Source organism: Mustela nigripes, chromosome X, assembly GCF_022355385.1.
Source record: "Mustela nigripes isolate SB6536 chromosome X, MUSNIG.SB6536, whole genome shotgun sequence".
NCBI classification, from domain to species: domain Eukaryota; kingdom Metazoa; phylum Chordata; class Mammalia; order Carnivora; family Mustelidae; genus Mustela; species Mustela nigripes.
Genome location: NC_081575.1, coordinates 3,462,596 through 3,468,505, shown reverse-complemented (window position 1 = coordinate 3,468,505; position 5,910 = coordinate 3,462,596). Strand labels below are relative to the sequence as shown.

The window sequence follows — 5,910 nt, the reverse complement described above, 5'->3', positions numbered from 1 at the left end:
CTGCCCAGAGACAACATTCATTAATTTCTTCATCTCTTATTCTTGGGTAACAAGACAGTTTTTATCTTTTAGACTTTTCTTTTATATTTTCCTAAACACGTATAATCTGATGCAAGTGAGAGTCTTATGTGCTTCGAAACTGATCAGCGAGTCATAAGTGTGGGGAAAAATCTAAGTAATGGGTTGCATTTTAAATAATAGTAAACACCAGAATTAATCAAAAATTAATATAATCAAGGCATACTCAGTCAGGCTTTAAGCACAGGTCAAGATGCAGCATCAAGTAATCACAGTCAGTTCTTTTTTTGTTTTTGTATGGAACACTTCACAGATCTGCATGTCATCCTTGTGCAGAGGCCATGCTAATCTCTGTAATTGTTCAAGGTTTAGCATATGTGGTGTGGAAGCAAGCCCTATAATCAATTCTTAACACCAGTGAATTGAATGCATGTGAAATTGTATAGCACAAATAAAAATATCTGTTTATAGATGTTCTTGATTTTCACCAGCTACAGATTTGAATTCAAATATTTTATTTTAAGAGATTATGGGGGGGGCACCTGGGTGGCTCAGTGGGTTAAGCCTCTGTCTTCGGCTCAGGCTGTGATCTCAGCGTCCTGGGATCAAGCCCCACATTGGTCTCCTTGCTCAATAGGGAGCCTGCATGTCCCTCTCCCACTCCCCCTGCTTCTGCTCTCTCAAGCTCTCTTCGTGTCAAACATGAAGTTAGATCTTTAAAAAAAAGAAAAATATATATATTCTACTTGGTCATTCTAAATGTAGCATTCTACCCATATCCTGAGAGAATTGTAAAGTGAATTGAAGAAAAGAAAAGATGTTTTTGTTTTAATAAATTGTGGATTTTGGATTGAGGGGTATGTGTGTCTATGTGTGCCTGCATGCAAGGATGCTTATACACATGCACACAGGCCAACTCGGAGAATAAATGCAAACAGAACTGAACTTGAATGTTGATTATTTGCATTTAATTTTATATTTATATAGGTGTGTATATAATCATATTCTCTTATGAATGAAAACTCAACCTACATATTTCCCTTGAACTGTAATGTATAAAATAGAATGTAACATACATTTATTGCAATAAATGTTATTTGGTATTTAAGTTCTCTGGGAACTTTGATACTTCTGTACTAAAAAAGTGAACAGATATAAAAAATCTGTTTATAAATCTTAAGATGGAACCCTCCTATTCATTCTCAACCATTACTTTCAGAAGGGACATTTTCCTAGGAATGCAGCTGGTCAGCTCCACAAATATATTTTCAAAGATTGCATGGAACTTATATGTCTCTCAGGCTAAATTGTTCATTTTCTAAAAATATCTCAATAGAAACACAAATTTGTCCCTGTGTAACCTTGACATTCCATACCAGGAGTATTTCTTTAATGTAGAAATTCCACTGTGATGGTTATACCTGGTGAATGGATTTTACCACGTTTCTGGCTTCAGAGTTATTTAGATGTTAAGTGTTAAGGGTATATTAATTTGGCTCATACTATGCAGGAAGGAGAACATTTTCTTACATAGATAATTCTGAGTGAGACATATTTGTGTCTCATGTGATCATTGTAATTGTTTTTCATTTAGAAGAAAGTCTTTTCTGTTTTCTTTTTTTAAAAATTCCAAGTTTATTGAAATATATTTAACGTATAAAAATTATGAAATGCTTCATGAAGTTGGTTGTCACCCATGCACAGGGATCATGCCAGTCCTTACTGTATCTTTCCAAGTTTACTGTATGTGCTACCCAAGCGAGCACTGCTTTCAGTTATTCTTTAAAAGAAAGGTTAGGTGTGAGCCCTTTATCCCTAGAGTTGTGTCCCATGTATCTGGGCAGGCTTTGTTGGGGACTTTTTGTGGAGCATCCTGGACTGAAACTAATGAACCAGTTAAAAATGACCTCTGTACTTACCACATTCGTTTTCCCTTGGACCCTTCCTAATCTTTCAGGGAATCCTAGACTGGGGTTTGCATCCCAAAGTTCATGAAATATTTATTGTTAGGTTTACAAAGCTTCCTTTCTGTCATTCATAAGCTAAAATACTTCTTGTCATTGAATGTGCCTGTGGATGGAAGGTAAAACAAACCAAGGACTCAGTGAAGTCATCTTGAAGAGTCCCAGTGCTCCTAAACTTGTGAAAAGCCCTGAGATGTCTGTCCTGTAGTAAAAAAAAAATCTACTTCACTATATTTAACTGAGCATTTTCCAAGTGTACCCAACCAAGGAACACTTCATTTTAATATTTGCTTCACATCTACTAATATCCCTTGGTGTTGTATTCTGTGGAAGCAATAACATTTGGGAAGGTCTGGGTTACTTGTATGAGGCCATTTTATGCATGTAAGCAATGACATATGAGCCTGGCATTCTCAGACTCCCCAGGAATAAGATTTACCAGCCATCTCTGAGCAAGAAGATTAGCAGTGGTTAATCACAACTTCAAACTTCCTAGGATAACTGGCCATGAATGTTTGCATTGATTTAGGTTCCAGCAGGTTTGAAGATAGCAAAAACTCCTGTGGTATCTCCAGTAGGTTCAGAAACTGGCTTTCTAGGCTTAGCACTTTCTCTGCTGCAGAGACGATGGAAAACAATGGTCAGCCCCCAAAATGAAGAATGAGACTCATTGGCATAGTCCCCTCTGCTCTTAGATGCTATTGTACTGGGATGACATTCCACAGAGATCTCTCCTCCTCTCCTTATGTATTGAGTGGCTTTGAGAGGATGGACCTTGGTGACCATGTCCATGTCCTTGAAGGGGAAGTGTGGGGACCAGCATCACACCTGTGATGACAAAGGGTCTCTTCCCCTTGAAAGAAAGCTCAGAGAATGTGTTGCTTCAGAGACAAGTTAAATAAAAGAGCTTCAGAATACATTATTCGATTTTTTTTTTCTTTCTGAAAAATCATCTGTTGAGCCATTAAGGTCACAGACCAAATTCAATTCCATGTTTCTGAGAACCCATCTTTTCCACTGTAGAAAACTGAGTTTGCATATGGTTTAACAAATTAACTTTTCTTTAAAGAAAGAGTAAAAAGTAAACTAACCATTCTGCCAAAAAAAAAAAAAAAAAAAAAAAAAAAAAAAAAAAAAATTGAAATCCTTGGTATCAAGTTTCAGTGGGTTTTCTTTTCAATGAATATGATTGGAATTCTATTTAATATGTGACTTTAGAAAGTCAGTTTATATAGCATATAAGGTAGAATCTAATGTGGAAAGATTAATAGCAAGTGTTTATTTTATGAGCCAGTAAAGACTCAATTAAAAATCTTGAAAGTTCAACATAAGTCTCTTACTTAGGTGTGGTGTATTTTGTCATTTTTATAAAATTTTTGAATTACTGGAGTAACTAGAGTAATTTTTAGTTTCTCTAAATTCCAATATAATGTGCAATGAAGGTTTTCCTCTGCATAAGTAACTCGAAGAGGTTATGCTGAGTGAAATAAGTCAAGTAGAGAGAGTCAATTATCATATGGTTTCACTTATTTGTGGAGCATAACAAATAGCATGCAGGACATGGGGAGTTAGGTAGGAGAAGAAAAGTAGAAGAGTAAAGTGTTTCACAGATCTATAGAACCCAAGTCAGAGGTTGAGTTATTACTCAACTTTTGTGAGGAGCAAAGGAGTAACTCTGTAGGAAGCCTACAAACCTTAGATATTTTAGTGAAGGAGTTGTAGTGAAATAATTGAGAGGGACATGGGGATAATCTTGATTCAACTCTAATTTTTACGTAATAATTTGTGAGTTCCAGTGTTTTAACCAATACCAAAAAGCATGGTTACTTCATTTACTAATTTATTTACTCATTCAGTAACAATTTTGGGGCAAAATGAGGATTGAAGTTCCAGGGGAGATGTTCAGGCAAGGAAGAACTTCTCAGCAGCTCAGTCTAAGAGCAAGAATGACTCTGGCAGTCTGACATGTCCACCCAGAAGTGCCTGCTTGTAGCCTTGCCTGACTATATACTCCCGGGACCCAGAGACAGGCCCAGGGAGCCTGGGTACCGAGTCATGCAGCAAACACTGTTTCTTCCCATGTATCAGATTTCAGGCATCCAGGACCTCTAGACATGTGTGGCCATTTTCCTGGGGTCAATGATTTCGTGCACAGGAAAAGAAGGAAAGGAAGGAAGGAAAGGAAGAGAAAGAGAAGAGCGAGCCTATCTTTTAGAATCTTGGAGGCTATACTTTGGTGCTTTGCATGATTTTTATTATTAGACAAAGTTAAACACATTGATTTCCCAGAATGGGTTGAAATTGAAGTTCTCTTGGAATATAATGGATCAAAATAATTTTTCATTGATAATGGTTTGTTCTTTCCTTCATAGCGATTTCAGGTTTACTTTCTCTGTACCTCTAAGGATGACAGCCCAAGATTTCTACTACCTAGGGAGCTCTGGGCTTCACTGTGGCAGAGTTTAGAGAGTTACATTTAAGAAAAAGTATGATTATTTTAACCCAGAAGCTCCCCTGCAACCTTAACATCAGGTCCCAGCTTCTATAGCTCTGTTTCTATGTTCCCTCCATGCCTGCCATCTTGGTTCCTTCTTCTCAGCTTCCAAACACTTTATGTGAATTTAAATTTTGCCAGTTTCAACCTTATATTCTAGTTAGTTATCTGTTTGCAAGTCTGATCTCCCAAAGGGTAATCCATGTCAACTTTTGTCTCTTTATCCCCCGGAGTCTGCCAGAGAGTCATAACTCAGAAAATGTCTAATAAATAAATGGGATTTAAATCACATATAACCCTTCAGGAAAGGTGTATTGTCTGATGAAGGGAAGAATTTCTTTACTTCAACAGTGGAATGTCTACTTTTCACTTAGAGCTATCTGGGAAAAAGAACCAGAGTATTGGGATATAGGAGCTTCTCCTTATTGCTCTTTCCCTTTCGCATCTTCTCTGTACTCTTCCCTTAGAGATGAACTATCAGCTACACCTTTTGAGTTTCTCATTCTTCACATTTGGTAAATTCTTGAGTTGGTTCTTTTACAGATTAGACAGTATTAGAATATGGGGACTAACTGATGAAAAAGAGGAGAAGAGAAGAGTAGGATATGGGAAGAAAGTGTCCTTTGACTAAGCCTGGAAAGAGAGGCATTGCATAGCCAGCCCTACCCACTCAGTTTTGCGCAGTATCAGTGAGTAGCTGAAATAGGTAGGTCAGAGTTATGATGTGTGAAGGATAGAAGAGGAAAATTTTCTGTGTAAATAGCTGAGTAAGAAACTCCAGGGACAATAATCTTGACAACACATTCTTGGGTCTTGAGTGAGTCTAAGAGTGTTAGCCTTGGTTTGATTCCTTCATCTTCTTAAATAATCATAGCAGCAAACACACAAGGGGGCTCTTAGGTGGGAGAGAGGTGTGACTGGGTTTTGGAACTCATAATCTCCAACCACTGGAGGGAGCCAAGGTGGGAAGGAGTAGATGGAATGCAGTTCAAGAATCTTACCCTTTACAAAGCCCAAGTGTTCTGGCACTTCAGCCTTCATTCTGTCTAGAGTCTTGAAGCACACCAGACTGTCACTCTTTGCTATAGACCAGAGATCTCAAATACTCAAATCTTGTGTCTCACAAATCACTGTCAAGGGACTGGGCTCTTACCAGGATAGAAACCAAACTTGCCTATGTTTTTTAGCAAAGGACATTGATGTGTTTAGACAGCTTGTCAGCATATTTATGATTTTTGGTGAGTTTCAAGGACATGATCAATTGCAGAAAGGTTATTGGACATAAGTGTGATTGCTACAGAACTTCAAAGTAATTGTCCATAGGCTGGGGAACCAAAATTGAGAGAAACATGAGAGGTTTGTGCTTACTTCTAGTCTGCTGGAAGGTCATGGGTGGAGAATGGAGGCGGGGGAGGGTGGGAGGAGGGTAGGTGG

The 5,910-nt window shown here is 37.9% G+C and overlaps 1 non-coding gene and 1 pseudogene across 1 annotated transcript; both read right to left on the bottom strand.

The window, feature by feature from the left end:
* Window positions 1-309: 309 nt before the first annotated feature.
* On the bottom strand, window positions 310-410 carry LOC132007937 (U6 spliceosomal RNA; annotated as a pseudogene).
* Window positions 411-1,677: 1,267 nt separating this feature from the next.
* LOC132007933 (U6 spliceosomal RNA) lies at window positions 1,678-1,784 on the bottom strand. Its single transcript, XR_009401485.1, has one exon. It is a non-coding gene; the product is annotated as a U6 spliceosomal RNA (small nuclear RNA).
* Between the last annotated feature and the right edge of the window lie 4,126 nt (window positions 1,785-5,910).